Source organism: Chiloscyllium punctatum, chromosome 1 (assembly GCF_047496795.1).
Source record: "Chiloscyllium punctatum isolate Juve2018m chromosome 1, sChiPun1.3, whole genome shotgun sequence".
Taxonomy (NCBI): Eukaryota; Metazoa; Chordata; class Chondrichthyes; order Orectolobiformes; family Hemiscylliidae; genus Chiloscyllium; species Chiloscyllium punctatum.
The window spans coordinates 170602286-170628372 of NC_092739.1; the positions used below are offsets into that span (position 1 = coordinate 170602286).

A 26087-nucleotide genomic window follows, 5' to 3' on the forward strand; every position below is an offset into this window, starting at 1 on the left:
AGCCAAACAGAGAACAGCCAGGGAATTCCTAGAGGCATGGCACTCATCCACAGATTCAGTCAATAAACACATCGACCTGGACCCAATATACTGACCACTGCAGCGGACAGCTGGAACTGACAACCGGAAGTGGCAGATTCAAACCACTACAAATGCCGGAGGAAAGATCACAGAAGCGCTTCACAGGAGGCTCCCAAGCACTGAGGATGTCACCTAGACAGGGGACGAAACGTCTGTGACACAAATTCCCAGCTCGGTGAACAGAACCACAACAACATTTCAATGTTCAGGTGATAAAGAATGTTTCAGAGATGGTTATGAACACAGGTCACAGTCCTCTCACCCTTCTGGAAAGATTTAAGGACAAAAACATGAGACTATTTTGTTGGAGTTTTATGTGACAGGTTTTTAATTTACAAATTGTACATGTTGCAGATCATAAAAATGTTCTTGCAGATTTGTTATTGCAGGTTTACAAGAAAAATGTTGTATATGTATGTGGGATTAGTATGAAAACTGTAACTTTAGATTAATGACCTATGTATTTTGTAATGATAGTGTTAAGATTTAGGAGAAAAGAAATGAAGCCATCTTTTTACCATGATGGTTCATTTTGTTCTGAAGTGGTGATGGTGTTATGAAGTTGGTGTATAAAAATGGTAAAATGGTAAAGTCTCTTTAAGAAATGTTGTTATCTTCAGAAATGGATTTTTGAACAGCAGTTAAAGTGCAGGCACATTGTATCAAAAAGCCATTGAATTAGCTGGCTCAAGCAGCATTTTTAACCAGACAACAGTTTAAATACAGCCAATTAATTTAAAAAGACACTTCGAGATTAAGGAGCAATTAAATTCAAATCTGATGGTGGTGACAACCTTGAATCAATCTGGTTGTAAAGAAATGAATATGTAATCATGGGTATAAAGGCCGGGGGTAATTGGACAGTGAAAGGAAGGCCAACTGCCATCTGAAGAGATAAGAACTTCCCAGCTCTCAGAGAAAAAACATCTATTCATAAAGGTACATGGTACATTTAGTGAATATGCCTGACACCAGAAAACAACATAGAAGGCATTTCAGACAGAAGATTTCGACAGAGGAACAGAAGAAATTGCAAAGCAAACATCCCCAAAATCAGAACAGCAGAACAAAGGTGTTTGTGATCAGGAAAAAGATACAGGCATTCCAGAAGACATACTCTGTGTGAACTTTGAGAGACTTGGTTTTAAGTTATTATTCTCTTATTGCCTGGCTTTATATTAGTGGCACCTGTATTATTGAAACAGTATATCAATAGAATTGATTTCAGTTCAGGAATAGGTAGTTGTTTGGGAGTAATTATTCAGTTTGCTCGGAATTCTGTTAATTTGTTCATTGTTGGAGTTAGATAACTAAATTGTTACTTGTTGATTGTCGAGTGAGTGAAAGGATTTCATTTCATTTAAACACTCCTTTCTAACAGATCGTGGGGATGAGAGGTAGATTACACTCCTTGTCACACGTCTTTATCAGATTATGATTTGAAGTGCTCCCTTATTTTGGTTTTAATTAACACAGGGACGTCGATCTGTAATGGATTAGGAAAAAGCAGGAAACTGGAGTTGAGGATGATCTGATCAGTCTTTCAGAAATTCTTTCGATGAACATGGGTGTGAGGCAGAAGCCATCGATTTCCCATCTGCAGCTTCTTCGACATTGTCCAGGGGGAAACAGTCGATGGAGTGGATTTGGACATCATCGTTGATTGGCTTGTAGGGATTTGGAATAATCCACAAAGATATTGTCATCGTTTCAACAATATCTGAACTGTAGACAGAAGAAAAGACTCCAATAAATGATTAAAAAACAAGAAATAATCGTCAGCTGGTAAATTTAAAACATGTATTTGATGTTACAGCTTCACCACCCACCCACCCCACCCTCGACACACCCACCCCACCCTCGACACACCCACCCCACCCTCGACACACCCACCCCACCCTCGACACACCCACCCCACCCTGAATACACCCACCCCACCCTGAATACACCCACCCCACCCTCGACACACCCACCCCACCCTGAATACACCCACCCCACCCTCGACACACCCACCCCACCCTCGACACACCCACCCCACCCTGAATACACCCACCCCACCCTCGACACACCCACCCCACCCTCGACACACCCACCCCACCCTCGACACACCCACCCCACCCTGAATACACCCACCCCACCCTGAATACACCCACCCCACCCTCGACACACCCACCCCACCCTGAATACACCCACCCCACCCTCGACACACCCACCCCACCCTCGACACACCCACCCCACCCTGAATACACCCACCCCACCCTGAATACACCCACCCCACCCTCGACACACCCACCCCACCCTCGACACACCCACCCCACCCTCAACACACCCACCCCACCCTGAATACACCCACCCCACCCTGAATACACCCACCCCACCCTCGACACACCCACCCCACCCTGAATACACCCACCCCACCCTGAATACACCCACCCCACCCTCGACACACCCACCCCACCCTCGACACACCCACCCCACCCTCGACACACCCACCCCACCCTCAACACACCCACCCCACCCTGAATACACCCACCCCACCCTCGACACACCCACCCCACCCTGAATACACCCACCCCACCCTCGACACACCCACCCCACCCTCGACACACCCACCCCACCCTGAATACACCCACCCCACCCTGAATACACCCACCCCACCCTCGACACACCCACCCCACCCTGAATACACCCACCCCACCCTCGACACACCCACCCCACCCTCGACACACCCACCCCACCCTGAATACACCCACCCCACCCTGAATACACCCACCCCACCCTCGACACACCCACCCCACCCTGAATACACCCACCCCACCCTCGACACACCCACCCCACCCTCGACACACCCACCCCACCCTGAATACACCCACCCCACCCTGAATACACCCACCCCACCCTCGACACACCCACCCCACCCTCGACACACCCACCCCACCCTGAATACACCCACCCCACCCTGAATACACCCACCCCACCCTGAATACACCCACCCCACCCTCGACACACCCACCCCACCCTGAATACACCCACCCCACCCTCGACACACCCACCCCACCCTCGACACACCCACCCCACCCTGAATACACCCACCCCACCCTGAATACACCCTCCCCACCCTCGACACACCCACCCCACCCTCGACACACCCACCCCACCCTGAATACACCCACCCCACCCTCGACACACCCACCCCACCCTGAATACACCCACCCCACCCTGAATACACCCACCCCACCCTCGACACACCCACCCCACCCTCGACACACCCACCCCACCCTGAATACACCCACCCCACCCTGAATACACCCACCCCACCCTCGACACACCCACCCCACCCTCGACACACCCACCCCACCCTGAATACACCCACCCCACCCTCGACACACCCACCCCACCCTCGACACACCCACCCCACCCTCAACACACCCACCCCACCCTGAATACACCCACCCTGCCCTCGACACACCCACCCCACCCTCGACACACCCACCCCACCCTGAATACACCCACCCCACCCTCGACACACCCACCCCACCCTGAATACACCCACCCTGCCCTCGACACACCCACCCCACCCTCGACACACCCACCCCACTCTGAATACACCCACCCTGCCCTCGACACACCCACCCCACCCTCGACACACCCACCCCACCCTGAATACACCCACCCCACCCTCGACACACCCACCCCACCCTGAATACACCCACCCTGCCCTCGACACACCCACCCCACCCTCGACACACCCACCCCACCCTCGACACACTCACCTCACCCTGAAGACACCCACCCCACCCTCGTTACACACACCCCGCCCTCAACACACTCACCAACCCTGCCCTTGATACACACACCCTGCCCTCGACACACTGACCCCACCCTCGACACACTCACCCGCCCTTGATACACACACCCTGCCCTCGACACACTGACCCCACCCTCGACACACTCACCCGCCCTCGACACACTCACCCACCCCAACCTCAACACACCCACCTCACCCTCGACACACCCACCCCACCCTTGACACACCCACCCCACCCCGCCCTCGACACACTCACCCAGCCCGCCCTCGACACACTCACCCAGCCCGCCCTCGACACACTCACCCACCCTGCCCTCGACACACCCACCTCATCCTCGACACACTCACCCACCCCGCCCTCGACACACCCACCTCATCCTCGACACACCCACCCCATCCTCAACACACTCACCAACCCGCAACACACCCACCCGACCCCCGACATACCCACCCTACCCTCGACACACCCACCAACGCCACCCTCGACACACCCACCAACGCCACCCTCAACACATTCACCCCACCCTCGACACACCAACCCCGCCTTTGACACACTCACCTCACCCTCAACACACTCACCAATCATCAACACACCCACCCCACCCTCGACACACTCACCCCACCCTCGACACACCCACCCACCCCACCCTCAACACATTCACCTCGCCCACAACACACCCACCCACCCCACCCTCGACACACCCACCCACCCCCCATCAACACATTCACCCCACCCTCGACACACCCACCCCATCCTCGACACACCCACCCCGTCCTCGACACACCCACCCACCCCACCCTCGATACACACACCCACCCCACTCTCGACACAGTCCTCCACCCCGCCCTCAACACACTCACCCCACCCTTGACACACTCACCCCGCTCTCGACACACTCACCCACCCTGCTCTCGACACACTCACCCACCCCATCCTCGACACACTCACTCACTCCACCCTCGACACACCCACCCCGCACTTGACACACCCACCCCTCCCACTACACACCCACCCCACCCTGAATACACCCACCCCACCCTCGACACACCCACCCCACCCTCGACACACTCACCCCACCCTCGACACAACCACCCCACACTCGACACACTCACCCCACCGTGAATACACCCACCCCATCCTCGACACACTCACTCACTCCACCCTCGACACATTCACCCCACACTCGAAACACCCACCCCTCCCACTACACACCCACCCCACCCTGAATACACCCACCCCACCCGTGACACACCCACCCCACCCTCGACACAACCATCCCAACCTCGACACACCCACACCACACTCGACACACTCACCCCACCCTCGACACACTCACCCCACCCTCAACACACCCACCCACCCTCGACACAACCACCCCAACCTCGACACACCCATCCCACCCTCGACACACCCATCCCACCCCCGACACACTCACCAACCCTGACACACCCACCCCACCCTCGACACACTCACCCCACCCTCAACACACCCACCCTAACCTCGACACACGCACCCACCCTCGACACACCCACCCCACCCTCGACACACTCACCCCACCCTCGACACAACCACCCCACACTCGACACACTCACCCCACCGTGAATACACCCACCCCATCCTCGACACACTCACTCACTCCACCCTCGACACATTCACCCCACACTCGAAACACCCACCCCTCCCACTACACACCCACCCCACCCTGAATACACCCACCCCACCCGTGACACACCCACCCCACCCTCGACACAACCATCCCAACCTCGACACACCCACACCACACTCGACACACTCACCCCACCCTCGACACACTCACCCCACCCTCAACACACCCACCCACCCTCGACACAACCACCCCAACCTCGACACACCCATCCCACCCTCGACACACCCATCCCACCCCCGACACACTCACCAACCCTGACACACCCACCCCACCCTCGACACACTCACCCCACCCTCAACACACCCACCCTAACCTCGACACACGCACCCACCCTCGACACACCCACCCCACCCTCGACACACTCACCCCACCCTCGACACACCCACCTCATCCTCGACACACACCCACCCCGCCCTCGACACAACCACACCATCCTCGACACACTCAACCACCCCGCCCTCGACACACCCATCTCATCCTCGACACACCCACCCCATCCTCAACACACTCACCAACCCGCAACACACCCACCCCACCCCCGACATACCTACCCTACCCTCGACACACCCACCAACGCCACCCTTGACACATTCACCCCACCCTCGACACACCAACCCCGTCTTTGACACATTCACCTCACCCTCAACACACTCAACTTACCATCAACACACCCATCCCACCCCCGACACACTCACCAACCCCGACACACCCACCCCACCCTCGGCACACTCACCCACCCCGCTCTCGATACACCCACCCCGCCCTCGACACACTCACCCCGCTCTCGACACACTCACCCACCCCACCCTCGACACACTCACCCACCCCACTCTCGACACAGTCCTCCACCCCGCCCTCAACACACTCACCCCGCCCTTGACACACTCACCCCGCTCTCGACACACTCACCCATCCTGCTCTCGACACACTCACCCACCCCATCCTCGACACACTCACTCACTCCACCCTCGACACACCCACCCCGCACTCGACACACCCACCCCTCCCACTACACACCCACCCCACCCTGAATACACCCACCCCACCCTCGACACACCCACCCCACCCTCGACACACTCACCCCACCCTCGACACAACCACCCCACACTCGACACACTCACCCCACCGTGAATACACCCACCCCACCCTCGACACACTCACCCCACCCTCGACACACTCACCCCACCCTCGACACAACCACCCCACCCTCGACACACCCACCCCACCTTGATTACACCCACCCCAACCTCGACACACCCACCCCACCCTCGACACACTTACCCCACCCTCGACACACCCACCCACCCTCGACACAACCACCCCAACCTCGACACACCCACCTCACCCTCGACACACCCATCCCACCGACACACTCACCAACCCCGACACACCCACCCCACCCTCGACACACTCACCCCACCCTCAACACACCCACCCTAACCTCGACACACGCACCCACCCTCGACACACCCACCCCACCCTCGACACTCACCCCACCCTCGACACACCCACCTCATCCTCGACACACACCCACCCCGCCCTCGACACACTCAACCACCCCGCCCTCGACACACCCACCTCATCCTCGACACACCCACCCCATCCTCAACACACTCACCAACCCGCAACACACCCACCCCACCCCCGACATACCCACCCTAACCTCGACACACCCACCAACGCCACCCTCGACACATTCACCCCACCCTTGACACACCAACCCCGTCTTTGACACATTCACCTCACCCTCAACACACTCAACTACCATCAACACACCCACCCCACCCTCGACACACACCCCACCCTCGACGCACCCACCCACCCCACCCTCAACACATTCACCTCGCCCACGACACACCCACCCACCCCACCCTCGACATACCCACCCACCCCCCTCAACACATTCACCCCACCCTCGACACACCCACCCACCCCGCCCTCGATATGCACACCCGCTCTCAACACACGCACCCCACCCTCGACACACTCACCCACCCCGCTCTCGATACACCCACCCTGCCCTCGACACACTCACCCCGCCCTTGACACACACACCCACCCCGCTCTCGACACACTCACCTACCCCATCCTCGACACACTCACCCACCCCATCCTCGACACACTCACCCACCCCATCCTCGACACACTCACCCACCCCACTCTCGACCCACTCACCCACCCCACTCTCGACACAGTCCTCCACCCTGCCCTCAACACACTCACCCCGCCCTTGACACACACACCCACCCTGCTCTCGACACACTCACCCACCCTGCTCTCGACACACTCACCCACCCCATCCTCGACACACTAACCCACCCCATTCTCGACACACTCACCCACCCGGCTCTCAATACACCCACCCCGCTCTCGACACATTCACCCCATCCTCGACACACTCACCCACCCCACCCTCGACACACTCACCCCACCCTCGACACACCCAACCCACCATCGACATACTCACCCCACTCTTGACACACTCACCCACTCCATCCTTGACACACTCACCCACCCCATTCACGACACACTCATGAACCCCTCCCACGACACGCCCACCCTGCCCTCGACACACTCACCCCACCCTCAACACACCCACCCCACATTCCACACACCCACACTCAACACACCCACCTCACCCTCGACACACCCACCCCACCCTCGACACACCCACCCCGCCCTTGACACACTCACCAACCCCGCCCTCGACACACTCACCAACCCCGCCCTCGACACACTCACGCACCCCGCCCTCAACACACCCACCCCACCCTCGACACACCCACCCCACCCTTGACACACTCACCAACCCCGCCCTCGACACACTCACCAACCCCGCCCTCGACACACTCACCCACCCCATCCTCGACACACTCACCCCACCCTCGACACACCCAACCCACCATCGACATACTCACCCCACTCTTGACACACTCACCCACTCCATCCTTGACACACTCACCCACCCCATTCACGACACACTCATGAACCCCTCCCACGACACGCCCACCCTGCCCTCGACACACTCACCCCACCCTCAACACACCCACCCCACATTCCACACACCCACACTCAACACACCCACCTCACCCTCGACACACCCACCCCACCCTCGACACACCCACCCCGCCCTTGACACACTCACCAACCCTGCCCTCGACACACTCACCAACCCCGCCCTCGACACACTCACCACCCCACAAATTTATGACGGATATGGAAGGATCCCTGGGGCCTCCCCCCTTACTTCCCTCCAAGGCCCCAAGGGATCCTTCCACATCCACCACAAGTTCACCTGCACCTCCACACACATCATTTACTGCATCCGCTGCACCCGATGTGGCCTCCTCTATATTGGGGAGACAGGCCGCCTACTTGTGGAACGTTTCAGAGAACACCTCTGGGACACCCGGACCAACCAACCCAACCATCCTGTAGCTCAACACTTCAACTCCCCCTCCCACTCCACCAAGGACATGCAGGTCCTTGGACTCCTCCATCACCAGACCATAGCAACACGACGGTTGGAGGAAGAGTGCCTCATCTTCCGCCTAGGAACCCTCCAACCACAAGGGATGAACTCAGATTTCTCCAGTTTCCTCATTTCCCCTCCCCCCACCTTGTCTCAGTCCCAACCCTCGAACTCAGCACCACCTTCCTAACCTGCAATCTTCTTCCTGACCTCTCTGCCCCCACACCCACTCCAGCCTATCACCCTCACCTTGACCTCCTTCCACCTATCGTATTTCCAACATCCCTCCCCCAAGTCCCTCCTCCCTACCTTTTATCTTAGCCTGCTTGGCACACCCTCCTCATTCCTGAAGAAGGGCTTATGCCCGAAACGTCGATTCTCCTGCTCCTTGGATGCTGCCTGACCTGCTGCGCTTTTCCAGCAACACATTTTTTCAGCTCACATCCTCACACACCCCAAACACACACCCGCACACACAATCCATACACATACACCCATACAAACACCAACACGTGATACACACACTCTCACACACCCCAAACACACACCTGCACACACTCCCCATACAAATACACCCACAAACACACATCAATCCATACACACCCTCACACATCCCAAACACACACACACCCCATATAAACACACTGATACACACACACTTCTCACTCACATACACACACTCTCACACACACCCCAACGCACACACCCTCGCATCAAGAGCCCACACACGCATACACTATGACATACATCCCCCACACAGCCCCACACACACAACCACGTGCACATGCACCCACACACACAAACACCCATACAGAAACATCCACACCCACACCCCCACACCGTCTCACACACACATATAGAATTCCACACATACACACACTGTCCCACATACATACACACAACCCCAAAAACACACACAGACACAGCCTCACAGCCACATACACAATCCCACATACATGCATACACACTGCCCCATAAACACACCCCCACACTCCCAGAAAGACCCACACACACCACCCACACATCGCTCCAATACACAAGCTACCCCGCAACACACACACGTTGCTCCACTCTAACATACACATCCACACATATACACACATACACTAACACACACACCACACACACAGCCCCGACACACACACACTGCCATACCCACACACACCCAAATGTACAACCCCACATACAACACACACCCGCACAAGCACGCATCCCACACACACACGTCTCCACACCCCACACACATTCACCCCAACAACACACACCCAACACACACACCCATACACACATACACCAACACACACAGACCCATACACAACCGCTCCCATACACACATCCACCCATACTTGACATACATCCACAAACACACACTGCCACACACCCACCCAAATACACACGTACACTTGAAACCCACACCAACACACCCACCCACCTATACTCACACACCTCTGACCAACACACAGAGAACCCACAGACACTCACACACAGAGACATCCCCCTCACACACCCATCCCATACAAACACAGGAACACACCCCCATATAAACACATGCACACACACCCAACACAGACCCCAACAACACACCAACACACACACACCCACACACTAACCCTCATACAGCACAAACACACCCACCTACACACACACCCTCACACTGGCCAAACACACACCAACACACACACACATCGACACACTAACCCTCATACAGCACAAACACACACACACCTACACACACACCGTCACACTGCCTAAACACACACCAAAACACACACACCCTCACACTGCCCAAACACATACCGACACAAACATCCTTACACTGCCCAAACATACACCTACACACTCACACAGCCCAAACACACACCTACACACACACGCCCTCACACTGCCCAAACACACACCTACACACACACGCCCTCACACTGCCCAAACACACACCTACACACACACACGCCCTCACACTGCCCAAACACACACACCCTCACAATGTGCAAACACACACGTACACATACACCCTCACACTGCCCAAACACACCCTCACACAGCCCAATCACACACCAACACACACACACCCTCACACTGCCCAAACACACATCAACACTCACACACCATCACTCTGCCCAAACACACACCAATCCACACACACCCTCACACTGCCCAAACACACACACCCCCACACTACCCAAACACACACCAAAACACACACAACCTCACACTGCCCAAACACACACCTACACACACACCCTCACACTGCCCAATCACACACCAACACACACACACCCTCACACTGCCCAAACACACACCAAAACACACACACCCTCACACTGCCCAAACACACACCAAAACACACACACCCTCACATTGCCCAAACACACACGTACACATACACCCTCACACTGCCCAAACACACCCTCACACAGCCCAATCACACACCAACACACACACACCCTCACACTGCCCAAACACACATCAACACTCACACACCCTCACACTGCCCAAACACACACACCCCCACACTACCCAAACACACACCAAAACACACACAACCTCACACTGCCCAAACACACACCTACACACACACCCTCACACTGCCCAATCACACACCAACACACACACACCCTCACACTGCCCAAACACACACCAAAACACACACACCCTCACACTGCCCAAACACACACCAAAACACACACACCCTCACATTGCCCAAACACACACGTACACATACACCCTCACACTGCCCAAACACACCCTCACACAGCCCAATCACACACCAACACACACACACCCTCACACTGCCCAAACACACATCAACACTCACACACCCTCACACTGCCCAAACACACACACCCTCACACTGCCCAAACACACACTTACAGACACACCCTCACACTGCCCAAACACACACCTACACACACACCCTCACACTGCCCAAACACACCAACACATGCACACACACCCTCACACTGCCCAAACACACGCACACACCGTCACACTGCCCAAACACACACACCCTCACACATCCCAAACACACACCAAAAACACACCCTCACACTGCCCAAACACACACCCTCACATTGCCCAAACACACACCAACTCACGCACATCCTCACACTGCCCACACACCTGCACACACACCCTCACACTGCCCAAATACACACCTACACAAACACACCCTCACACTGCCCAAACACACACCTACACAAACACACCCTCACACTGCCCAAACACACACCTACACAAACACCCTCACAAAGCTCAAACACACACCTACAAACACAAACCCTCACACTGCCCAAATACACACACACCCTCACACTGCCCAAACACACACCCTCACACACACCCTAACACTGCCCAAACACACACCCTCACACTGCCCAAACACACACCTACACACCCACCCTCGAACCCACACACCGTCCTACTGCCCAAACATATGCCTACACACACACCCTCACACTGGCCAAACACACACCTATACACACACCCTCACACTGCCCAAAACGCGCAACTACACACACACCCAAATACTGCCCAAACACATACCTACAACACACACCCTCACCCTGCCCAAACACACACCTGCACACACACCCACACACTGCCCAAACACACACCAACTCACACACATCCTCACACTGCCCACACACCGACAGACACACACCGTCACATTGCCCAAACACACACCAACACACACACCCTCACACTGCCCAGACACACAGCTACACACACACACCCTCACACTGCCCAGACACACAGCTACACACACACACCCTCACACTGCCCAGACACACAGCTACACACACTCAGACTGCTCAAACACATACCTACACACACAAACCTCACACTGTCCAAACACACACACACACCCTCAAACTGCCCAAAAACACACCCTCACACTGACCAAACACACACCTACACACACCCACCCTCACACTGCCCAAACACACACCTTCACACACACACGCACACTGCCCAAACATACACCAACACACACACACCCTCACACTGCCCAAAAACACACCAAAACACACACACCCTCACACTACCCAAACACACAATTACACGCACACACCCTCACACTGCCCAAACACACACCTACACACAGACACCCTCACACTGCCCAAACATACACCAACACACACACACCCTCACACTGCCCAAAAACACACCAACACACATACACCCTCACACTACCCAAACACACAATTACACGCACACACCCTCACACTGCCCAAACACACACCTACACACAGACACCCTCACACTGCCCAAACACACACCAACACACACACACCCTCACACTGCCCAAACACACACCTACACACAGACACCCTCACACTGCCCAAACACACACCAACACACACACACCCTCACACAGCCCAAACACACACCTACACACACACACCCTCACACTGCCCAAGCACACACACCCTCACAAAGCCCAAACACAGACCTACGCACACACTCTCACACTGCCCAAACACACACCTTCACACAGACACCCTCACCCTGCCCAAACACACACCTACACACACACACTCTCACACAGCCCAAACACACACCTACTCACACACACCCTCACACTGCCCAAGTACACACACCCTCACACAGCACAAACACATATCAACACACACAGACCCTCACACTGCCCAAACACACACCCACCCTCACACTGCCCAAACACACACCATCACACACACCCTCACACTGCCCAAACACACACCCACACCCACAGCCTTACACTGCCCAAACACACACCTTCACACAGACACCCTCACACTGCCCAAACACACACCAACACACACACACCCTCACACAGCCCAAACACACACCTACACACACACCCTCACACTGCCCAAGCACACACACCCTCACAAAGCCCAAACACAGACCTACGCACACACACTTTCACACTGCCCAAACACACACCTTCACACAGACACCCTCACCCTGCCCAAACACACATCAACACACACAGACCCTCACACTGCCCAAACACACACCTACACCCACAGCCTTACACTGCCCAAACACACACTTACACACACACCCATCCTCACACTGCCCAAACACACATACTCACACACACACCCTCACACTGCCCACACACCTACAAACACACACACCCTCACACTCCCAATACACACACACCCTCACACTGCCCAAACACATACCTACACACACCCTCACACTGCCCAAACACACACCTACATGCACACACCGTCACACTGCCCAAACACACACCTACACGCACACCCACACACTGCCCAAACACACACCTACTCACACACCCTCACACAGCACAAACACACACCCTCACAATGCGCAAACACACACACACACCCTCACACTGCCCACACAACCTCACACACACCCTCACACTGCCCAAGCACACACACCCTCACACTGCCCAAACACACACCTACACACACACACTCACACTGGCCAAACACACACCAACACGCATATACCCTCACACTGCCCAAACACACACCTACACACACACACACTCTCACACTGCCCAAACACACACCTACACACACACCCTCACACTGCCCAAACACACATACTCACACACACACCCTCACACTGCCCACATACCTACACACACACACACCCTCACACTCCCAATACACGCACACCCTCACACTGCCCAAACACATACCTACAAACACCCTCACACTGCCCAAACACACACCTACACACACAAACCTCACACTGCCCAAACACACACACACCCTCAAATTGCCCAAAAAAACCCCTGACACTGCCCAAACACACACCTACACACGCACACACGCTCACACTGCCCAAACACACCCCTACACACGCACACACGCTCACACTGCCCAAACACACACCTACACGCACACACCCTCACACTGCCCAAACACACACCTATACACACACCCTCACACTGCCCAAACACACACCTACACACACACCCTCACACTGCGCAAACACACACCCTCACGCACCCTCACACTGCCCAAACACACACCAACACGCACACCCTCACACTGCCCAAACACACACCTACACATACACCCCCACACTGCCCAAACACACACCTACACACACACCCTCACACTGCCCAAACACACACCTACACACACACCCTCACACTGCCCAAACACACACCCTCACGCACCCTCACACTGCCCAAACACACACCTATACACACACACCCTCACACTGCCCAAACACACACCAACACGCACACCCTCACACTGCCCAAACACACACCTACACATACACCCCCACACTGCCCAAACACACACCTACACACACACCCTCACACAGCCCAAACACACACCTACACACACACCCTCACACTGCCCAAACACACACCCTCACGCACCCTCACACTGCCCAAACACACACCTACACATACACCCCCACACTGCCCAAACACACACCTACACACACACCCTCACACAGCACAAACACATATCAACACACACAGACCCTCACACTGCCCAAACACACACCCACCCTCACACTGCCCAAACACACACCATCACACACACCCTCACACTGCCCAAACACACACCCACACCCACAGCCTTACACTGCCCAAACACACACCTTCACACAGACACCCTCACACTGCCCAAACACACACCAACACACACACACCCTCACACTGCCCAAGCACACACACCCTCACAAAGCCCAAACACAGACCTACGCACACACACTTTCACACTGCCAAAACACACACCTACACACACACACCCTCACACTGCCCAAACACACACCATCACACACACACCCTCACACAGCCCAAACACACACCTACACACACACCCTCACACTGCCCAAGCAAACACACACTCACACAGCCCAAACACAGACCTACGCACACACACTTTCACACTGCCCAAACACACACCTTCACACAGACACCCTCACCCTGCCCAAACACACACCTACACACACACACTCACACAGCCCAAACACACACCTACACACACACACCCTCACACTGCCCAAGCACACACATCCTCACACAGCACACACACACATCAACACACACAGATCCTCACACTGCCCAAACACACAAACACACCCTCACACTGCCCAAACACACACCTACACCCACAGCCTTACACTGCCCAAACACACACACCCTCACACTGCCCAAACACACACCTACACACACACAGACACTGCCCAAACACACACCAACACACGCACACACGCACACCCATCCTCACAAAGCCCAAACACAGACCTACGCACACACACTCTCACACAGAACAAACACACACCTACACGCACACACACCCTCACACTGCCCAAGCACACACACCCTCACACAGCACAAACACACATCAACACACACAGACCCTCACACTGCCCAAACACACACACACACCCTCAAACTGCCCAAAAACACACCCTCACACTGACCAAACACACAACATCACACACACCCTCACACTGCCCAAACACACACTTACACACACACCCACCCTCACACTGCCCAAACACACAACATCACACACACCCTCACACTGCCCAAACACACACCCACACCCACAGCCTTACACTGCCCAAACACACACTTACACACACACCCACCCTCACACTGCCCAAACACACAACATCACACACACCCTCACACTGCCCAAACACACACCCACACCTACAGCCTTACACTGCCCAAACACACACTTACACACACACACACACCCTCACACTGCCCAAACACACACCCACACCCACAGCCTTACACTGCCCAAACACACACCTTCACACAGACACCCTCACACTGCCCAAACACACACCAACACACACACACCCTCACACAGCCCAAACACACACCTACACACACACCCTCACACAGCCCAAACACAGACCTATGCACACACACTTTCACACTGCCCAAACACACACCTTCACACACACACCCACACACACACACTCACACAGCCCAAACACACACCTACACGCACACACCCTCACACTGCCCAAACACACACCTTCACACAAACACCCTCACCCTGCCCAAGCACACACACACTCACACAGCCCAAACACACACCTACACACACACACCCTCACACTGCCCAAGCACACACACCCTCACACAGCACACACACACATCAACACGCACAGACCCTCACACTGCCCAAACACACAAACACACCCTCACACTGCCCAAACACACACCTACACCCACTGCCTTACACTGCCCAAACACACACACCCTCACACTGCCCAAACACACACCTACACACACACACCCTCACACTGCCCAAACACACACACCCTCACCCTGCCCAAACACACACCTACACACACACACCCTCACACTGCCCAAACACATACACCCTCACACTACCCAAACACACACCTACACACACACAGACACTGCACAAACACACACCAACACACGCACATCCATCCTCACAAAGCCCAAACACAGACCTACGCACACACACTCTCACACAGAACAAACACACACCTACACGCACACACACCCTCACACTGCCCAAGCACACACACCCTCACACAGCACAAACACACATCAACACACACAGACCCTCACACTGCCCAAACACACACCTACACCCACAGCCTTACACTGCCCAAACACACACTTACACACACACCCATCCTCACACTGCCCAAACACACATACTCACACACACACCCTCACACTGCCCACACACCTACAAACACACACACCCTCACACTCCCAATACACACACACCCTCACACTGCCCAAACACATACCTACACACACCCTCACACTGCCCAAACACACACACACACCCTCAAACTGCCAAAAATAAACCTTGACACTGCCCAAACACACACCTACATGCACACACCGTCACACTGCCCAAACACACACCTACACGCACACCCACACACTGCCCAAACACACACCTACTCACACACCCTCACACAGCACAAACACACACCCTCACAATGCGCAAACACACACACACACCCTCACACTGCCCACACAACCTCACACACACCCTCACACTGCACAAGCACACACACCCTCACACTGCCCAAACACACACCTACACACACACCCTCACACTGCCCAAGCACACACACCCTCACACTGCCCAAACACACACCTACACACACACACTCACACTGGCCAAACACACACCAACACGCATATACCCTCACACTGCCCAAACACACACCTACACACACACACACTCTCACACTGCCCAAACACACACCTACACGCACACCCTCACACTGCCCAAACACACATACTCACACACACCCTCACACTGCCCACATACCTACACACACACACACCCTCACACTCCCAATACACGCACACCCTCACACTGCCCAAACACATACCTACAAACACCCTCACACTGCCCAAACACACACCTACACACACAAACCTCACACTGCCCAAACACACACACACCCTCAAATTGCCCAAAAAAACCCCTGACACTGCCCAAACACACACCTACACACGCACACACGCTCACACTGCCCAAACACACCCCTACACACGCACACACGCTCACACTGCCCAAACACACACCTACACGCACACACCCTCACACTGCACAAACACACACCTACACACACACCCTCACACTGCCCAAACACACACCTATACACACACACCCTCACACTGCCCAAACACACACCTACACACACACCCTCACACTGCCCAAACACACACCCTCACGCACCCTCACACTGCCCAAACACACACCAACACGCACACCCTCACACTGCCCAAACACACACCTACACATACACCCCCACACTGCCCAAACACACACCTACACACACACCCTCACACTGCCCAAACACACACCTACACACACACCCTCACACTGCCCAAACACACACCCTCACGCACCCTCACACTGCCCAAACACACACCTATACACACACACCCTCACACTGCCCAAACACACACCAACACGCACACCCTCACACTGCCCAAACACACACCTACACACACACCCTCACACTGCCCAAACACACACCCTCACGCACCCTCACACTGCCCAAACACACACCTACACATACACCCCCACACTGCCCAAACACACACCTACACACACACCCTCACACTGCCCAAACACACACCTATATACACACACCCTCACACTGCCCAAACACACACCTACACATACACCCCCACACTGCCAAAACACACACCTACACACACACCCTCACACTGCCCAAACACACACCTACACACATACACACCCTCACACTGCCCAAACACACACCTACACACACACCCTCTCACTGCCCAAACACACACCTACACACACACACTAATTCTGCCCAGACACACACCTACATACACACACACACCCTCCCACTGCCCAAACACACACCTACACACACACACCCTCAAACTGCCCAAACACACCGACAAGCACACCCTCACACAGGCCAAACACACAACCTCACACACACCCTCACACTGCCCAAACACATACTTACACACACACACCATCACATTCCCCAAACACATACCTACACACACACACCCTCACACTGCCAAAACACGCACCCGCACTCATATTATCACACTGCTCAAACACACACCTACGCACAGACACCCTCACACTGCCAAAATACACACCTACACACAAACCTACACACAAACCTACACACACACACCCTCACACAGCCCAAACACACACCCAGCACACACACACCCTCACACTGCCCAAACACACACCAACAAACACACACCCTCACACTACCAAACACACACCCTCATACACACCCTCACACTGCCCAAACACTCAACTACACACGCAATCCCTCACACTGCCCAAACAAACACCCTCACACTGCCCAAACACACACCTACGCACAGACAACCTCACACTGCCCAAATACACACCTACACACAAACCTACACACATCCCAAACACACACCTACACACAGACACCCTCATACTGCCCAAACACTCACCTACCCTCACAAACCCTCACACTGCCCAAACACACACCCTCACACACATTATCACACTGCTCAAACACACACCTACGCACAGACACCCTCACACTGCCCACACACACACCTACACACACACACCCTCACACTTCCCAAACACACACCTACACACACACACCCTCACACTGCCCAAAAACACACCTACACACACACACCCTCATACTGCCCAAACACACACCCTCACACATTATCACACTGCTCAAACACACACCGACGCACAGACACCCTCACACTGCCCACACACACACACACCCTCACACTGCCAAAACACGAACACACAGACATCCTCGACACTCCCCAAACACATACCCACATACTGCCCACACACACAACTACACACACACACTAACACTGCCCAAACACACACCCTTACACTGCCCAAACACACACACCCTCACACTGCCCAATTACACACCAACACACACACCCTCGCACTGCAAAACACACACCTACCCACACACCCTCACGCTGCCCAAAAACACACCCTCACACTGCCCAAACACACAAACACACCCTCACACTGCCCAAACACACACCTACACACACAAACCATCACTTCCCAAACACACACATACACACACAAACCCTCACTTCCCAAACACACACCTACCCACACAGCCCAAACACACACCTACGCACACACACCCTCACACTGCCCAAAAACACTCCCTCACACAGCCCAAACACACACCTATACACACACACTCACACTGCCCAAACACACACCTACACACACACACTCACACTGCCCAAACACACACCTACACACACACACCCTGACACACGCCCTCACACAGCGCAAACACACACCTTCACACAGACACACTCACACTACCCAAACACACACCTACACACACACCCTCACACTGCCCAAGCACACACCTACGTGCACACACACCCTCACACTGCCCAAGCACACACCTACGCGCACACACACCCTAAGACTTCCCAAAAACACACCGACACAGACACACACCCTCACACTGCCCAAACACACACCTACATACTGCCCAAACACACACCAACACACACACACACCCTCACACTGCCCAAACACACACCGACACACACACCCTCACACTGCCCAAACAGACACCAACACACACACACCCTCACACTGCCCAAACACACAACCTCACACACACCCTCACACTGCCCAAACACATACTTACACACACACACCCTCACACTGCCCAAACACGCACCCTCACACACATTATCACACTGCTCAAACACACACCAACACACACAGCCACACATTTCCCACACACCTACACACACACACACGCACACTGCCCAGTAACGTACCTATACACACACACCCTCACACTGCCCAAACACACACCTACACACACGCCCCCACACTGCCCAAACACACACCTACACACATACCCCCACACTGCTCAAACACACACCTACACACATACACACCCTCACACTGCCCAAACACACACCAACACACACAGCCACACATTTCCCAAACACACACACGCACACTGCCCAAATACACACCAACACACACACACACCCTCACAATGCCCAAAAACACACCTAAAGACATACACACCCTCACACTGCCCAAACAAACATACACTCACACACCGTCACACTGCCCAAACACACACAGCCACATATTTCCCAAACACACACCTACACACACACACTCACACTGCCCAAACACACACCTACATACACAACCTCACACTGCCCAAACACACACCAAGAGACACACAACCTCACACTCGCCAAACACACACCGACACACAGACACCCTCACACTGCCCAAACACACACCTACACACACACATGCACACTGCCCAATAACATACCTATATACACACACCTTCACACTGCCCAAACACACACCTACACACACACACACCCTCACACTGCCCAAACACACACCGAAAAACACAACTTCCCACGGCCCAAACACACACCTACACACACAAACCCTATCACTGCCCAAACACACACCTACACACACAAACCCTCTCACTGCCCAAACACACACCTACACACACAAACCCTCACACTGCCCAAACACACACCTACACACACACACCCTCACACTGCCCACATACACACCTATACACACACCCTCACACTGCCCAAACACACACGTACACACTGCCCAAACACACACCAACACACACACACCCTCACACTGCCCAAATACACACCAACACACACACACACCCTCACACAGCCCAAACACACACCAACACAATGCCCAAACAGACACCTACACACACACACTCTCACTGCCCAAACATGCACCAACAGATACACACCCTCACACCGCCCAAACACACACCTACACACACACACACTCATACTGCCCAAACACACCGACACACAAACCCTCACACTGCCCAAACACACACCCTCACACTGCCCAAACACACACACACCCACACACTGCCCAAACACACAACCTCATACACACCCTCACACTGCCCAAACACATACTTACACACACACCATCACATTGCCCAAACACATACCTACACACACACACCCTCACACTGCCCAAACACACACCCTCACACACACCCTCACACTGCCCAAACACACACCAACACACACAGCCACACATTTCCCAAACACACACCTACACACACACACACGCACACTGCCCAAATACGCACCAACACACACACACACCCTCACAATGCCCAAAAACACACCTAAAGACATACACACCCTCACACTGCCCAAACACACATACACTCACACACCGTCACACTGCCCAAACACACACAGCCACATATTTCCCAAACACACACCTACACACACACACTCACACTGCCCAAACACACACCTACATACACACCCTCACACTGCCCAAACACACACCTACACACACAAAACCTCACACTGCCCAAACACACACCAAGAGACACACAACCTCACACTCGCCAAACACACACCGACACACAGACACCCTCACACTGCCCAAACACACACCTACACACACACACGCACACTGCCCAATAACATACCTATACACACACACCTTCACACTGCCCAAACACACACCTACACACACACACACCCTCACACTGCCCAAACACACACCGAAAAACACAACTTCCCACTGCCCAAACACACACCTACACAGACACAAACCCTCACACTGCCCAAACACACACCAACAGACAGACCACCTCACACTGCTCAAACACACACCTACGCACAGACAACCTCACACTGCCCAAATACACACCTACACACAAACCTACACACACAACCTCACACAGCCCAAACACACACCTACACACACACACACCTTCACACTGCCCAAACACACACCTACACACACACACACCTTCACACTGCCCAAACACACACCTACACACATACCCTCACACTGCCCAAACACACACCCTCACACACATTATCACACTGCTCAAACACACACCTACGCACAGACAACCTCACACTGCCCAAATACACACCTACACACAAACCTACACACACAACCTCACACAGCCCAAACACACACCTACACACACACACACCTTCACACTGCCCAAACACACACCGAAAAACACAACTTCCCACTGCCCAAACACACACCTACACACACAAAACCTCACACTGCCCAAACACACACCAAGAGACACACAACCTCACACTCGCCAAACACACACCGACACACAGACACCCTCACACTGCCCAAACACACACCTACACACACACACGCACACTGCCCAATAACATACCTATACACACACACCTTCACACTGCCCAAACACACACCTACACACACACACACCCTCACACTGCCCAAACACACACCGAAAAACACAACTTCCCACTGCCCAAACACACACCTACACAGACACAAACCCTCACACTGCCCAAACACACACCAACAGACAGACCACCTCACACTGCTCAAACACACACCTACGCACAGACAACCTCACACTGCCCAAATACACACCTACACACAAACCTACACACACAACCTCACACAGCCCAAACACACACCTACACACACACACACCTTCACACTGCCCAAACACACACCTACACACACACACACCTTCACACTGCCCAAACACACACCTACACACATACCCTCACACTTCCCAAACACACACCCTCACACACATTATCACACTGCTCAAACACACACCTACGCACAGACAACCTCACACTGCCCAAATACACACCTACACACAAACCTACACACACAACCTCACACAGCCCAAACACACACCTACACACACACACACCTTCACACTGCCCAAACACACACCGAAAAACACAACTTCCCACTGCCCAAACACACACCTACACACACACAAACCCTGACACTGCCCAAACACACACCAACAGACAGACCACCTCACACTGCTCAAACACACACCTACACACACAAACCCTCTCACTGCCCAAACACACAACCTCACACACACAAACCCTCACACTGCCCAAACACACACCTACACACACACACACCCTCACACTGCCCAAACACACACCGAAAAACACAACTTCCCACGGCCCAAACACACACCTACACACACAAACCCTATCACTGCCCAAACACACACCTACACACACAAACCCTATCACTGCCCAAACACACACCTACACACACAAACCCTCTCACTGCCCAAACACACACCTACACACACAAACCCTATCACTGCCCAAACACACACCTACACACACAAACCCTCTCACTGCCCAAACACACACCTACACACACAAACCCTCACACTGCCCAAACATGCACCAACAGATACACACCCTCACACTGCCCAAACACACACCTACTCACACTCACACCCTCCCACTGCCTAAACACACACCTACACACACACCCTCAAACTGCCCAAACACACCGACACGCAAACCCTCACACTGCCCAAACACACACCCTCACACTGCCCAAACACACAACCTCACACACACCCTCACACTGCCCAAACACACACCTACACACACCCTCAAACTGCCCAAACACACACCAACACACACACACCCTCACACTTCCCAAACACACACCTACACAGACACCCTCATACTGCCCGAACACTCACCTACCCTCACACACCCTCACACTGCCCAAACACAGACCCTCACACACATTATCACACTGCTCAAACACACACCTACGCACAGACAACCTCACACTGCCCAAATACACACCTACACACAAACCTACACACACAACCTCACACAGCCCAAACACACACCTACACACGCACACACCTTCACACTGCCCAAACACACACCTACACACACACCCTCACACTGCCCAAACACACACCGACACACACACCCTCACACTTCCCAAACACACACCTACACACACACCCTCATACTGCCCAAACACTCACCTACCCTCACACACCCTCACACTGCCAAAACACACACCCTCACACACATTATCACACTGCTCAAACACACACCTACGCACAGACAACCTCACACTGCCCAAATACACACCTACACACAAACCTACACACACAACCTCACACAGCCCAAACACACACCTACACACACACACACCTTCACACTGCCCAAACACACACCTACACACATACCCTCACACTTCCCAAACACACACCTACACAGACACCCTCATACTGCCCAAACACTCACCTACCCTCACACACCCTCACACTGCCAAAACACACACCCTCACACACATTATCACACTGCTCAAACACACACCTACGCACAGACAACCTCACACTGCCCAAATACACACCTACACACAAACCTACACACACAACCTCACACAGCCCAAACACACACCGACACACACACACACCTTCACACTGCCCAAACACACACCTACGCACACACCCTCACACTTCCCAAACACACACCTACACAGAGACCCTCATACTGCCCAAACACTCACCTACCCTCACACACCCTCACACTGCCCAAACACACACCCTCACACACATTATCACACTGCTCAAACACACACCAACACACACAGCCACACATTTCCCAAACACACACCTACACACACACACACGCACACTGCCCAAATACACACCAACACACAAACACACCCTCACAATGCCCAAAAAC

At 54.3% G+C, this 26087-nt stretch overlaps 1 protein-coding gene across 1 annotated transcript in view; it reads right to left on the bottom strand.

Moving 5' to 3' along the window:
* Window positions 1-436: 436 nt before the first annotated feature.
* LOC140480733 (uncharacterized) overlaps window positions 437-26087 on the bottom strand; it is a 510142-nt gene continuing 484491 nt past the window's right edge. Inside the window, exon 14 of the mRNA XM_072576020.1 lies at window positions 437-1806. The gene's annotated coding sequence lies outside the window, so the exon portion shown is untranslated. The remainder of the gene's footprint in view (window positions 1807-26087) is intronic.